The 15150-nt window shown below is 42.7% G+C and overlaps 10 non-coding genes across 10 annotated transcripts; all 10 read right to left on the bottom strand.

Moving 5' to 3' along the window:
- Positions 1-189: 189 nt before the first annotated feature.
- On the bottom strand, positions 190-262 carry TRNAV-AAC (transfer RNA valine (anticodon AAC)). Its single transcript has one exon. It is a non-coding gene; the product is annotated as a tRNA-Val (tRNA).
- Positions 263-8271: 8009 nt separating this feature from the next.
- On the bottom strand, positions 8272-8344 carry TRNAV-CAC (transfer RNA valine (anticodon CAC)). Its single transcript has one exon. It is a non-coding gene; the product is annotated as a tRNA-Val (tRNA).
- Positions 8345-10037: 1693 nt separating this feature from the next.
- Positions 10038-10110, bottom strand: TRNAV-AAC (transfer RNA valine (anticodon AAC)). The gene has a single exon. It is a non-coding gene; the product is annotated as a tRNA-Val (tRNA).
- A 412-nt stretch (positions 10111-10522) lies between these two features.
- TRNAV-UAC (transfer RNA valine (anticodon UAC)) lies at positions 10523-10595 on the bottom strand. Its single transcript has one exon. It is a non-coding gene; the product is annotated as a tRNA-Val (tRNA).
- A 781-nt stretch (positions 10596-11376) lies between these two features.
- Positions 11377-11449, bottom strand: TRNAV-CAC (transfer RNA valine (anticodon CAC)). Its single transcript has one exon. It is a non-coding gene; the product is annotated as a tRNA-Val (tRNA).
- An 836-nt stretch (positions 11450-12285) lies between these two features.
- Positions 12286-12358, bottom strand: TRNAV-AAC (transfer RNA valine (anticodon AAC)). Its single transcript has one exon. It is a non-coding gene; the product is annotated as a tRNA-Val (tRNA).
- Positions 12359-12768: 410 nt separating this feature from the next.
- Positions 12769-12841, bottom strand: TRNAV-UAC (transfer RNA valine (anticodon UAC)). Its single transcript has one exon. It is a non-coding gene; the product is annotated as a tRNA-Val (tRNA).
- Positions 12842-13675: 834 nt separating this feature from the next.
- Positions 13676-13748, bottom strand: TRNAV-AAC (transfer RNA valine (anticodon AAC)). The gene has a single exon. It is a non-coding gene; the product is annotated as a tRNA-Val (tRNA).
- A 412-nt stretch (positions 13749-14160) lies between these two features.
- On the bottom strand, positions 14161-14233 carry TRNAV-UAC (transfer RNA valine (anticodon UAC)). Its single transcript has one exon. It is a non-coding gene; the product is annotated as a tRNA-Val (tRNA).
- A 790-nt stretch (positions 14234-15023) lies between these two features.
- On the bottom strand, positions 15024-15096 carry TRNAV-CAC (transfer RNA valine (anticodon CAC)). Its single transcript has one exon. It is a non-coding gene; the product is annotated as a tRNA-Val (tRNA).
- Positions 15097-15150: the final 54 nt, after the last annotated feature.

The raw sequence follows: 15150 nt of genomic DNA, 5'->3' as shown, positions 1-15150 counted from the left end.
AACGACTTGTTAATGGAACTATTCTTATAGAACAAGAATATAACACGATTCACACCACCGTCGGCGGCCGTGAGAGCAACTCTCCGTGTTTGCCCATTATCATACGAGGTGAATGCTGGGCCTCGCTCGCCTTCTTCACACCTACAGTGTTGCACAAAAATTAGACAGTGTTTTTCCAATGAAAATAGCTGTTTCCGCCCGGGATTGAACCGGGGACCTTCCGCGTGTTAGGCGGATGTGATAACCACTACACCACGGAAACGACCGCGCATAGTCTCACTTACAGGATATATTCAAGATTTAAACAAAAGCTACTTTGTAGCATTCCAGTCACGAGCGAGACATCGGGAAGTGCGGACGTGTGAATGAGCTGAGGTGCGCAATATGGGAATTACGATACAGCAATACAGGCTAAGAATTGGAAGATGGCATGTTGCAAAGCAGTGTTGGAAGGAAGGTGGAGTTGAGAGAGGAAGAGAAATTAGTGGTTATAAAGGACTGTTGGAGATTATGTTGTGTGCGACGGTTATTGCGACGCTGCTGGTGGTAGGATGTATAGAAAAGAATCCGGGTCCAAACCAGGGACCGTTCGGCTGGGAGGAGCTTGAAGAGATCAAGAGAGTGGTGAAGGAAGCAAGCAAAGGAGAAGACATTAAGGAAATGATGCAAGAACACTAGGCAACCCAAATGAAGGTGATGAAGGACTTAAAAAGTTTTATAAAAGAAGAAATTGGAGGTGTAAATGACAAGTTAGCGGAGTTAGAAGATGAGGTAGTGAGCTTGAAAAAGAAGGTGGTGGTACTGGAAGAGAAATTAACAGCAATGAAGAGAGAAGTGAGGTTAGCGAGGAACGAATCGGCAAGAAAAAATGTGTTTGTGTATGGTGTACCTGAGGAAGGAACAGAATCAAAAGTGGAATTAGTATTGAAAGTGGTGGACATAGTTTCGAACAAAATGAAGATAAACTTTTCTGAAGTTGATATAGATGATATATATAGAGTGGGAAGGAACAAGGGACATAGGCCGGTGAAGTTAAGATTAATATCAACCCTGATGGCTGATATACTTCTGAGGAATGCTGGAAATTTGAAAGGATCGAACATTTATTTGAAGCCTGAGATAGAGAAAGAAGATAGGATGCGGTTGGATGTCTATAAGCGGCATATGTGGCGTGCTAGAGCGGAGGGATTGCGAGTCAAGATAGTGGGGAGGTGTCTGGTTACTTCAGGCAGAAATTGGTCGCGATCGTGGACACAGGAGGAACTGCTGAGGATGGAAAAATGTGAGGAGGAAATGAGTTGCAGAAATCGAGAGCAGGGCGACATCAGTGCGGAGAAGGAAGAGGGAAGAGGGGAATGCGGTGTCAGCGGGCAGGTAGCGAAGACAGCAGAGTCCTTGGCGAGTTAGAACAGCCCAAGCAGGAGTGAATCAACAAGTAGGACTCTAGACCGAAGTGAAGTGGATACAGGTAGTGAAGAGGTGACGGGAAGGGAAAGGAGTCAGGGTAGTGACTTAACCTCCCCAAATAGGAATAATGCAGAAATAAACCTGGAGAGAAAGCAGGCGTTAAATAAGGCGAGATCCTTAAGTTTAAAAGATCTATGGGGTGGGAAAAAAGGCTCTGGCACGGAAAAGGGGAAGGATGGGGGTGAGAAGAAAGAGAGGGATGGGGTGGAGCCAAAAGGAAGAATCACGAGAAGTAAGGGGGGAAGTGGTGAAATGCAGAAGTATAGGGAGGGAGGGGGAGGAAATAAATAAATAGATATGGTGATAGGGATGCTGAATATTGAGGGGTTGATGGGGAAGTTAGGGAATAAAGAAATTGTGGATTTAGTGAAAGATTTTGAGATTATTGCTCTAGTAGAGACGTGGGTTGAAATTACATGGGACGGTTATAGAGTAGTTAACGTGTTAAGGAAAAAAATAGGGAAGAGGGGCCGAAACCCAGGGGGCATAGTAGTTTTAATAAGAAATGAGATAGCTGAATGGGTGGAGACGTTACAGACTAGGGTAGAAGGGGTAGTGTGGTTGAGAGTAAAAATGGGGAAGGGGGCAGCGGAAGCAATTTGTCTGGCACTGCTTTATAACCATCCGAGCGATTCAGTGTATGCAAATAAACATTTTTTTGACGAACTGATTGAAGAAATAAACACAATTAAAGGAATGTATGTAGAAGATGGGATGATTTTATTGGGGGATTGGAATGCGAGAGTGAGCAATAGAGTACCGGTATACGGGAAAGAAGTAAAAGTAGACGAGATACTGCAAAGGAAGAGTAAGGATCATCATCATCATCATCATCTGTTTACCCTCCAGGTTCGGTTTTTCCCTCGGACTTAGCGAGGGATCCCACCTCTACCGCCTCAAGGGCAGTGTCCTGGAGCTTCAGACTCTTGGTCGGGGATACAACTGGGGAGTATGACCAGTACCTCGCCCAGGCGGCCTCACCTGCTATGCTGAACAGGGGCCTTGTGGAGGGATGGGAAGATTGGAAGGGATAGGGAAGGAAGAGGGAAGGAAGCGGCCGTGGCCTTAAGTTAGGTACCATCCCGGCATTCGCCTGGAGAAGAAGTGGGAAACCACGGAAAACCACTTCCAGGATGGCTGAGGTGGGAATCGAACCCATCTCTACTCAGTTGACCTCCCGAGGCTGAGTGGACCCCGTTCCAGCCCTCGTACCACTTTTCAAATTTCGTGGCAGAGCCGGGAATCGAACCCGGACCTCCGGGGGTGGCAGCTAATCACGCTAACCACTACACCACAGAGGCGGCAAGAGTAAGGATAATGTTGTAAATAGTTATGGAGAAAGGTTATTAGAGTTATGTGCTCTAGAACATTTATTCATTTTAAATGGGTGGATGAAGGGGGATAGTGTGGGTGATTTGACGTATATTACAACAAATGGAGGGAGTGTGGTGGACATAGGAATAAGCTCAGAGATAGCGTTAAGGAGAATAATAAGTTTTGAGGTGTTAGAATATGGGTTGACAGAACATATGCCTATCAAAATAAAATTGAGAACTTTGGTTGCTGATGAGAAGGGAAAGATGGAGGAAAGTAAGGAGAGGTATAGGAATGGAGGATGGAAGTATGTATGGGATGATAATACTAAAGAGAAATTAAGACGGCATTTGAAAGAGGAGGGAGATATATTAAGGGTAGGAATTGAAAGGGCGGTAGAAGGGAATGATATGGATAACGTGTTAAAATTAATTGAACTCCCTGTATGGAGGTTGGGGAAGAAAGTGAGGAGAAGGGTAGAGGGAAAAAAGAATAAAATGAATGGATGGTTTGATGAAGACTGTAGGAGAAAACGTGAGGTTGTACTGAGAGCCCTAGCGGAGTTTAGGAAGGAGGGTATGCAAGAAAAAAGGAAGGAATATTGTAAATTGAGAAGGGAATATAAGGAGGTATTGAATGAGAAGAAAAGAGGATGGAAGGAGGCGGAAGCTGAAAAAATAAATATATATTGTAGAGAGAAGAAATTTGAGAGGATTTGGGAGTCAATAAACGAGATCAGAAGAACGAAACCAGAGGGGAAGGGGGATAAAATAGGAGAAAACGAGTGGGTTAGGCATTTTAAAAGGCTTTAGAAGGGGAGAGGAAATTGGGTAGAGAAATAGACAAGTCACAAATTGGAAGGGAACTGGAAGTAGGCATTACAATATTGGATGGGGAGATAACAAGGCAGGAGGTAATTACAGTATTAAAAAATGCTAGACCCAAGGCTGCAGGAGGTGTGAATGGTATTTCCAATAGTGTATGGAAAGAGGTAGGGGCAAATGAACCGATGTTGAGAGGGATTGTGAAATTCTTTAATAGGTTGCTGGAAACGGGGAAATTTCCTAGAGAATGGAGGATGGGGGTATTATGTCCTATTTATAAAAATAAAGGAGCTAGTAGTGATCCAAACAACTATAGAGGAATTACACTCCTAGACTCGCTGTCAAAGGTGTACACAGGGGTTTTGGCGAATAGGATAACAAATTGGGCGGAACAGTACGGTAGGATATCTGAGTTCCAAAATGGATTTAGGAAAGGATGTAATACAGTTGATAATGTTTGGATTCTGGACACTTTGATTACAAAGTATGTGAGGATAGCAGGGCGTAAATTATTTATAGCAGCGATTGACTTAGAAAAAGCCTTTGATACGGTCAGTAGGGAGGCGCTATTTTTGAGATTAGGAGAGGTTGGAATGTCGAAAAAAATGAGGGTGGCAATTGAAACTATTTATGAGGAAGTGTTTGTGATGATTAAATTGCAGGATGGAAGGTTGAGTAAGTGTTTTGAATCGAAAAGCGGGGTGAGACAGGGATGTAAGCTATCCCCGATATTATTTATATTATTTATAAATAATATTTTAGAGGGTCATGGTGGAGACGCATGGCATTGCCCTTGGGTAGGGAAAATGAAGATTCCGGGGTTGCTATTCGCGGATGACCTATTGATTTTGGCTTTGACGGCAAATGGTTTGCAAAAAGGGTTGGACAAGGTAGTTGAATATACTAGGAAATGGTCTCTCAGAGTAAATGTAAGAAAGACTCAGATATTGGTGTGTAGGAAAAGGGGTGGGAGAAAGAATAAGGAAGTTTGGAGGCTGGAGCAGGAAGAAATTAAACCAGGGGGAAAAATTGAGTACCTAGGTGTAATAATTAGTAAGAATGCTTCTTGGAAAAATCAGTGTAAGAAGGCAAAACTTAAAGGAAGAGGAGCGCTTGCGGTAGTAGGGGTATTAGAAAAGAAATTTCCAGACGTTAAATACAAAATTCAGAAAACGGTGTTTAAATCACTGGTAATGGGCAAAATGCTATTTGGGGCTGAAGTATGGGGAATGGAGGAAGACAGGAGTGAACTAAACCAGGTGGTGGCGAAATATAACAAGATCATGATGGACCTACCGAATTGTACAGCCAATGCCGGGGCCAGATTAGTCTGTAAAGAATCGATAGAGGTTGAAATAGCTAAGAGGGTGTTCAAGTACTGGATTAGATTGGAGGAAGGGAAGGGTGGGGCGTTAGTACAAGAAACGTTTAATTTTCAGAAAGGTATGACAAATGAAGGTTACTGGGTGAATAAGTGCAAAAAATGGTTACAAAAGATTGGATTGGGGGTATATGGAGAGGTCTGGGGGGATGGTAGGAATAAATGGGTATGGGAAAGGATAAAGGGAAGACTACTAGATATTGAAAGACAGAGCTTAATAGGGGAATGTAGAGAGAGAGTCTCTTTATCAGTATTAAATAAATTGGTGGAAGTAATAAACCCGAAAACGGAGTTTGAGGGTAGAAGGGATAAGAGAGGTTTGTATTGGTGGTTATTGGGTGTTCCGAGGAATAGGGGTTGGGTAGGTAGTGAGAATAGGGATAGATGTGTGTTATGTGGAGAGAAGTGGGAGGACCTGCATATTTTTAATCAATGCCGACCTTTGGCGGAGATAAAGATCAAACTACTAAGTAAGAAGGAGCTGCATATGGTAGGGGAAAGCTATAAGATAACATCTTGGTTATGTAGAGAGTGGGAGAAAGGAACGAATATAACGAAATTCTTAAATGTGGCCAGAGCTATATTTATAAAGAAATTGAGGGAGTAACAGGGGTTGTGCAGATAATGTGGTTCGTGCTGAGGGAGAAAGGGGGAAGGCATTTTGCTCAGAGGAATGGATATCCGCCCTGAGCAAATGCGGGAAGGGTATCATGGTAATCATGATATCAGAAGAGGGGGCTGTAGTGTTAGGGGAAAGGGGGAGAGCACCTTGCCCTATGGAAAGGTGATCCGCCTGGGGCAAAGGGAAAGCCCGAGAAAATTAGGTAAGCGTGGAGAAAATGGGAGGTTGAGTAGGTTTGAGGGTAGTGTAAAGCTGAGATGGAAGTAAAAAAAAAAAAAGCGAGTTGACTGAGTGAACTAATGGACTTGGAATGGAGTACTGTCTGTTGGTGTGTAAATGAGGAGTGAAAAAAATGGATTGTTTGTGAGGAGGAAGTATAAAGAAGGTATATGTGATAGAATTGAGAGAGGTTAAGTGGGAATGTAGTTAAGGAGAAAATGTTGGCAGTATGGAAATTATGAAAGTAGGTAAAAAAAAATTAAATGGTGTAGATGCCTTGATGAAGGGTGTAAAATAGAGGGATTCTTGATGTTTATGTATTAAGTTTAATGTGTAATAGTAATTTAGATAGATTAAGGGGGACAGTAGTTAAGGAGAAAATGTTGGAAGTATAAAAATTAAGTCTAACAGTTTGAGGCAAGTGTGGTGTTGTAGATTGTGAAGACTGAGTGAACTGATGGACTTGGAATGGAAACTGTCTGTTTTGTGTGTAAGTGAAAAAAAATAATAATTGTTGATGTTTAAGTCTTAAGTTCAAGAAGGTGAGATGTAGTGGGCGGGAATAGTGCGAGAGAGGAGAAGGTGGCGTATCAAGGGAAGAGGGAGGGTTTGGGGCTTGACCCAACCCAAAGAAGCTAGGCTTTAGCATGTCTGCACGGCAAGAAAAGAAAAAGAAGAGGGAAGGTAGTGAGCTGACAATGAACAGAGAAGGTGTGACGTATATAGCGGAAGTGTGTGACAAGCCATGTGATGGGTCTGGTTTCCGCCAAGCTGGCTTGGCACACATGGTAGGTAAGGAATACATTGTCAGCAGGTGTAGGTGAGAAATAAGATCAGTTCTCACGTGGCGAGGCTGGTCCCTGCGATCAACGGGTTGGTGGGCATGTATTCCATACCAGGGCTGACGCAGAGGCCAGTCTACAATTTTTTTTCTAGGTGGTTGGTAGGAATAGGGGAATAGGGAAATAGGGTAATTTGTATTGCGGTGCTTCCTGCACGTTTGCCGGCTATCCGCGTGCGTGTGGGAGGACACTGAGTAGATTTAGAGGTAAATAATTTAGCTAAGTAGTTTTAGGAGAGATGTAGTGCCTAGTGTTTGTTTGTTTGTTCTTTTTGTTTTTGGGTTTCGCTCTGTCTGTCTTTACTACCTGTAAAGCCGATGGTGTATTCTAGGGTGGGTAATAAAGATATGTATGTATGTATGTACTTTGTAGCATTCGGGGATGTGCAGTGTTAAGCACATGTATTTGTTAGAAATTAAAGTAGGGCGCGCAATTTCCAGTGCCCTGGAATATGGACCACAGGAGCAATGATATTGTAGAACCTTCAGATACTATAACAGAAGCCCTAGAACAACTGGTCGAAGGAACTATTGTTATAGAACGCCAATTTCATTCGTTTTTCACCGCCGACGGCCGCCGTGTAGGAAACTTCCCGTGGATTCCCATTATCATAGCACGTGAACGATGGGCCCCGCTCGCCATTTTCACACATCTAATATTTTTCTACCATTGTCACATATTAGTGTTGCACAAAAAAGCAGTGGTTTTCCGGTAAAGAAAAAGCTGCTTCCACCCGGGATCGAACCGGGGATATGCCGCGTGTAAAGCATGTCTGGGCATTTACAGAATACATTCAATCTGAAAACCAAAGCCAGTGTGTGGTATCCCTTGATGTGCTGTGTTAAGCAAAGGTGTAAACTTTATGTCTGTGGAACGTCTGTGCTCCACACTAAATTAAAGCGCGAAATTTCCGGTGGCCTGGAATTTGTACCAGAGGAGCTAGTAAGACCTAGATTAAACACATATAACGACAGTCGAAAAACAACTTCATAACCATCTACTGCAAACTGTTTCAATCAGGCAACAAATTACTGTTCACTTGTATAAATGGATAAATATTCTAGACAGAAGTAGTTTTATGGACAATCCTAAACTTTACAAGCATTTAAAGACATATACCAGTGATGCCTACATTTTCATATATACTGTACATAACATAAGCCAAAACAGCAATACAACCAAAGGTAGACCTTCCACATTGTCAACATCCACGCGTACCAACCACCGTTTATTTATCGTGGGCGCTCCCCATCACAAAAACCACAGGCTTTAGGAGAACATCTGGCTCAACATCAGAAACATAGCGACCTATGGTCGTGCAAGTTGTACTTGCGCCTTGCACTATGTACCCATGGATAGTAGGCAGGAATTAAATTCCAGAAATTTCAGAAACTGTAACAGAACTTTTGTTATAGGACGCCAATTTCAAACGTTTTACGCCAATGTCGGGAGCCGTGAAAGTAATTTGCCGCTTTTCCCCAGTATGATACCACGTGAATGCTACACCACGCTCGCCTTCTTCACACTCCTAGCATTTTTCTCCCATTGTCACCTATCAGTGATGCACAAAATTCAGACTGCCGTTTTCCAATGTAATTAAGCTGTTTCCGCCCGGTATCGAACCGGGGACCTTCCGCGTGTGAGGCGGATGTGATAACCACTACACCACGGAAACAACCGCATGTCTTGGCATTTACAGAATATATTCCATCTGCAAAGTAAAGCCAGTTTTGAGCATTTTTTGATGTGCAGCGTTAAGCGAACGTGTAAACTTTCATGTCTGTGGAACGTATGTACTGCACATTAAATTAATGCTCGAAATTTCCGGCGACCTGGAATTTTAAAAATGGGAGCTAGTGAGATCTAGACAATGTCGGAAACCTGATGAAAATTTCGCGTGGATTACTACTTTCCCGCCTGCTTTATTCACACTCCTAGCCTTTTAATCTTCCATTGCCGCCATAAGACCTATCTGTGTTTCAGAATATATAATTTAAAATGTGACTTTCCAATATGAAATTAGTTCACCCCGCCCAGCATATAACCGCGGACCTTCCACGGGTTACACGGATGTGCTAACCATTACACAATGCAAGAAAACTGCTTGATTTGCAATTTACAGAATGCATTCATGTTGTTCACTAAAGCAACTTTGTTGCATTCATTGATGTGCAGTGCTAAGCACAAGTGTAAATGTGTTTGTCTGTCTAAAATGCCTTTTTTAAACCTTGAAGTAGGTCGCTTTATATCCAGTGCCATGGAATAAGGACCGGAGGAGCAAATACATCATAGAACATTCAGATACTAAAACAGCAGACGAAAACGACTTGTTAATGGAACTATTCTTATAGAACAAAAATATAACACGATTTACACCACCGTCGGCTGCCGTGAGAGCAACTCTTTGTGTTTGCCCATTATCCTACCAGGTGAATGCTGGGACTCGCTCGCCTTGTTCACACCTACAGTGTTGCACAAAAATTAGACAGTGTTTTTCCAATGAAAATAGCTGTTTCCACTACACCACGGAAACAACCGCATGTCTTGGCATTTACAGAATATATTCCATCTGCAAACTAAAGCCAGCTTTTAGCATTTTTTTATGTGCAGCGTTAAGCGAACGTGTAAACTTTCATGTCTGTGGAACGTATGTACTGCACATTAAATTAATGCTCGAAATTTCCGGCGACCTGGAATTTTAAAAATGGGAGCTAGTGAGATCTCGACAATGTCGGAACCGTGATGAAAATTTCGCGTGGATTACTACTTTCCCGCCTGCTTTATTCACACTCCTAGCGTTTTAATCTTCCATTGCCGCCATAAGACCTATCTGTGTTTCAGAATATATAATTTAAAATGTGACTTTCCAATATGAAATTAGTTCACCCCGCCCAGCATATAACCGCGGACCTTCCACGGGTTACACGGATGTGCTAACCATTACACAATGCAAGAAAACTGCTTGATTTGCAATTTACAGAATGCATTCATGTTGTTCACTAAAGCAACTTTGTTGCATTCATTGATGTGCAGTGCTAAGCACAAGTGTAAATGTGTTTGTCTGTCTAAAATGCATTTTTTACAGCTTGAAGTAGGTCGCTTTATATCAAGTGCCATGGAATAAGGACCGGAGGAGCAAATACATCATAGAACATTCAGATACTAAAACAGCAGACGAAAACGAATTGTTAATGGAACTATTCTTATAGAACAAGAATATAACACGATTTACAACACCGTCGGCTGCCGTGAGAGCAACTCCCCGTGTTTGTCCATTATCATACCAGGTGAATGCTGGGCCTCGCTCCCCTTCTTCACACCTACAGTGTTGCACAAAAATTAGACAGTGTTTTTCCAATGAAAATTGCTGTTTCCGCCCGGGATTGAACCGGGGACCTTCCGCGTGTTAGGCGGATGTGATAACGACTACAACACGGAAACGACCGCGCATAGCCTCACTTACAGGGTATATTCAAGATTTAAACAAAAGCTACTTTGTAGCATTCGGGGATGTGCAGTGTTAAGCACATGTATTTGTTAGAAATTAAAGTAGGGCGCGAAACTTCCAGTGCCCTGGAATATGGACCACAGGAGCAATGATATTGTAGAACCTTCAGATACTATAACAGAAGCCCTAGAACAACTGGTCGAAGGAACTATTGTTATAGAACGCCAATTTCATTCGTTTTTCACCGCCGGCGGCCGCCGTGCAGGAACCTTCCCGTGAATTCCCATTATCATAGCACGTGGACGATGGGCCCCGTTCGCCATTTCCACACATCTAATATTTTTCTACCATTGTCACATATTATTGTTGCACAAAAAAGCAGTGGTTTTCCGGAAATGAAATAGCTGCTTCCGCCCGGGATCGAACCGGGGACCTTCCCCGTGTAAAGCGGATGTGATAACCACTACAACACGGAAACAACCGCATATCTGTGTATTTACAGAATACATTCAAGCTGAAAACCAAAGCCAGTGTGTGGCATTCCTTGATGTGCTGTGTAAAGCAAAGGTGTAAACTTTATGTCTGTGGAACGTCTTTGCTCCACACTAAATTAAAGCGCGAAATTTCTGGTGGCCTGGAATTTGTACCAGAGGAGCTAGTAAGACCTAGATTAAACACATATAACGACAGTCGAAAAACAACTTCATAACCCTCTACTGCAAACTGTTTCCCTCAGGCAACAAATTACTTTTCACTTGTATAAATGGATAAATATTCTAGACAGAAGTAGTTTTATGGACAATCCTAAACTTTACAGTCATTTAAAGACATATACCAGTGATGCCTACATTTTCATATATACTGTACATAACATAAGCCGAAACAGCAATACAACCAAAGGTAGACCTTCCACATTGTCAACATCCACGCGTACCAACCACCGTTTATTTATCGTGGGCGCTCCCCATCACAAAACTACAGACTTTAGGATAGTAGGCAGGAATTAAATTCCAGAAATTTCAGAATCTGTAACAGCGGCCGTAGAAAAACTTGTTATGAACTATTGTTATAGGACGCCAATTACAAACGTTTTACTCCAATGTCGGGAGCCGTGAAAGTAATTTGCCGCTTTTCCCCAGTATGATACCACGTGAATGATACACCACGCTCGCCTTCTTCACACTCCTAGCATTTTTCTCCCATTGTCGCCTATCAGTGATGCACAAAAATCAGACAGCGGTTTTCCAATGTAAATAAGCTGTTTCCGCCCGGTTTCGAACCGGGGACCTTCCGCGTGTGAGGCGGATGTGATAACCACTACACCACGGATACAACCGCATGGCTTGGCATTTACAGAATATATTCCATCTGCAAACTAAAGCCAGTTTTTAGCATTTTTTTTATGTGCAGCGTTAAGCGAACGTGTAAACTTTCATGTCTGTGGAACGTATGTACTGCACATTAAATTAATGCTCGAAATTTCCGGCGACCTGGAATTTTAAAAATGGGAGCTAGTGAGATCTAGACAATGTCGGAACCGTGATGAAAATTTCGCGTGGATTACTACTTTCCCGCCTGCTTTATTCACACTCCTAGCCTTTTAATCTTCCATCGCCGCCATAAGACCTATCTGTGTTTCAGAATATATAATTTAAAATGTGACTTTCCAATATGAAATTAGTTCACCCCGCCCAGCATATAACCGCGGACCTTCCACGGGTTACACGGATGTGCTAACCATTACACAATGCAAGAAAACTGCTTGATTTGCAATTTACAGAATGCATTCATGTTGTTCACTAAAGCAACTTTGTTGCATTCATTGATGTGCAGTGCTAAGCACAAGTGTAAATGTGTTTGTCTGTCTAAAATGCCTTTTTTACAGCTTGAAGTAGGTCGCTTTATATCCAGTGCCATGGAATAAGGACCGGAGGAGCAAATACATCATAGAACATTCAGATACTAAAACAGCAGACGAAAACGAATTGTTAATGTATCTATTCTTATAGAACAAGAATATAACACGATTTACACCACCGTCGGCTGCCGTGAGAGCAACTCTCCGTGTTTGCCCATTATCATACCAGGTGAATGCTGGGCCTCGCTCGCCTTGTTCACACCTACAGTGTTGCACAAAAATTAGACAGTGTTTTTCCGATGAAAATAGCTGTTTCCGCCCGGGATTGAACCGGGGACCTTCCGCGTGTTAGGCGGATGTGATAACGACTACACCACGGAAACGACCGCGCACAGCCTCACTTACAGGATATATTCAAGATTTAAACAAAAGCTACTTTGTAGCATTCGGGGATGTGCAGTGTTATGCACATGTATTTGTTAGAAATTAAAGTAGGGCGCGAAACTTCCAGTGCCCTGGAATATGGACCACAGGAGCAATGATATTGTTGAACCTTCAGATACTATAACAGAAGCCCTAGAACAACTGGTCGAAGGAACTATTGTTATAGAACGCCAATTTCATTCGTTTTTCACCGCCGGCGGCCGCCGTGCAGGAACCTTCCCGTGAATTCCCATTATCATAGCACGTGAACGATGGGCCCCGCTCGCCATTTCCACACATCTAATATTTTTCTACCATTGTCACATATTATTTTTGCACAAAAAGCCGTGGTTTTCCTGTAAAAAGTAGCTGCTTCCGCCCGGGATCGAACCGGGAACCTTCCGCGTGTAAAGCGGATGTGATAACCACCACACCACGGAAACAACCGCATGTCTTGGCATTTACAGAATATATTCCATCTGCAAACTAAAGCCAGTTTTTAGCATTTTTTTATGTGCAGCGTTAAGCGAACGTGTAAACTTTCATGTCTGTGGAACGTATGTTCTGCACATGAAATTAATGCTCGAAATTTCCGGCGACCTGGAATTTTAAATTTGAGAGCTAGTGAGATCTAGTCAATGTCGGAACCCTGATGAAAATTTCGCGTGGATTACTACTTTCCCGCCTGCTTTATTCACACTCCTAGCCTTTTAAATTTCCATTGCCGCCATAAGACCTATCTGTGTTTCAGAATATATAATTTAAAATGTGACTTTCCAATATGAAATTAGTTCAGCCCGCCCAGCATATAACCGCGGACCTTCCACGGGTTACACGGATGTGCTAACCATTACACAATGCAAAAAACTGCTTGATTTGCAATTTACAGAATGCATTCATGTTGTTCACTAAAGCAACTTTGTTGCATTCATTGATGTGCAGTGCTAAGCACAAGTGTAAATGTGTTTGTCTGTCTAAAATGCCTTTTTTACAGCTTGAAGTAGGTCGCGTTATATCCAGTGCCAGGGAATAAGGACCGGAGGAGCAAATACATTATAGAACATTCAGATGCTAAAACAGCAGACGAAAACGACTTGTTAATGGAACTATTCTTATAGAACAAGAATATAACACGATTTACACCACCGTCGGCTGCCGTGAGAGCAACTCTCCGTGTTTGCCCATTATCATACCAGGTGAATGCTGGGCCCCGCTCGCCTTGTTCACACCTACAGTGTTGCACAAAAATTAGACAGTGTTTTTCCAATGAAAATACCTGTTTCCGCCCGGGATTGAACCGGGGACCTTCCGCGTGTTAGGCGGATGTGATAACCACTACACCACCGAAACGACCGCGCATAGTCTCACTTACAGGATATATTCAAGATTTAAACAAAAGCTACTTTGTAGCATTCGGGGATGTGCAGTGTTAAGCACATGTATTTGTTAGAAATTAAAGTAGGGCGCCAAACTTCCTGTCCCCTGGAATATGGACCACAGGAGCAATGATATTGTAGAACCTTCAGATACTATAACAGAAGCCCTAGAACAACTGGTCGAAGGAACTATTGTTATAGAACGCCAATTTCATTCGTCTTTCACCGCCGACGGCCGCCGTGCAGGAAGCTACCCGTGGATCCCCATTATCATAGCACGTGAACGATGGGCCCCGCTCGCCATTTCCACACATCTAATATTTTTCTACCATTGTCACATATTATTGTTGCACAAAAAAGCAGTGGTTTTCCGGTAAAGAAAAAGCTGCTTCCGCCCGGGATCGAACCGGGGACCTTCCGCGTGTAAAGCGGATGTGATAACCACTACACCACGGAAACAACCGCATGTCTGTGTATTTACAGAATACATTCAAGCTGAAAACCAAAGCCAGTGTGTGGCATTCCTTGATGTGCTGTGTAAAGCAAAGGTGTAAACTTTATGTCTGTGGAACGTCTTTGCTCCACACTAAATTAAATCGCGAAATTTCCGGTGGCCTGGAATTTGTACCAGAGGAGCTAGTAAGACCTAGATTAAACACATATAACGACAGTCGAAAAACAACTTCATAACCCTCTACTGCAAACTGTTTCCCTCAGGCAACAAATTACTTTTCACTTGTATAAATGGATAAATATTCTAGACAGAAGTAGTTTTATGGACAATCCTAAACTTTACAGTCATTTAAAGACATATACCAGTGATGCCTACATTTTCATATATACTGTACATAACATAAGCCAAAACAGCAATACAACCAAAGGTTCCACATTGTCAACATCCACGCGTACCAACCACCGTTTATTTATCGTGGGCGCTCCCCATCACAAAACCACAGGCTTTCGGAGTACATCTGGCTCAACATCAAAAACATAGCAACATATGGTCGTGCAAGTTGTACTTGTGCCTTGCAGTATGTACCCATGGATAGTAGGCAGGAATTAAATTCCAGAAATTTCAGAAACTGTAACAGCGGCTGTAGAACAACTTGTTAAGAACTATTTTCAACAGTATGATACCACGTGAATGCTACACCACGCTCGCCTTCTTCACACTCCTAGCATTTTTCTCCCATTGTCGCCTATCATTGATGCACAAAAATCAGACAGCTGTTTTCCAATGTAAATAAGCTGTTTCCGCCCGGTTTCGAACCGGGGACCTTCCGCGTGTGAGGCGAATGTGATAACCACTACACCACCGAAACAACCGCATGTCTTGGCATTTACAGAATATATTCCATCTGCAAACTAAAGCCAGT

This window comes from Anabrus simplex, chromosome 3 (genome assembly GCF_040414725.1).
Source record: "Anabrus simplex isolate iqAnaSimp1 chromosome 3, ASM4041472v1, whole genome shotgun sequence".
In the NCBI taxonomy this organism is placed as follows: Eukaryota; Metazoa; Arthropoda; class Insecta; order Orthoptera; family Tettigoniidae; genus Anabrus; species Anabrus simplex.
Note: the sequence above shows the minus strand (reverse complement) of the source record. Positions and strands in the feature narration are given on the sequence as shown.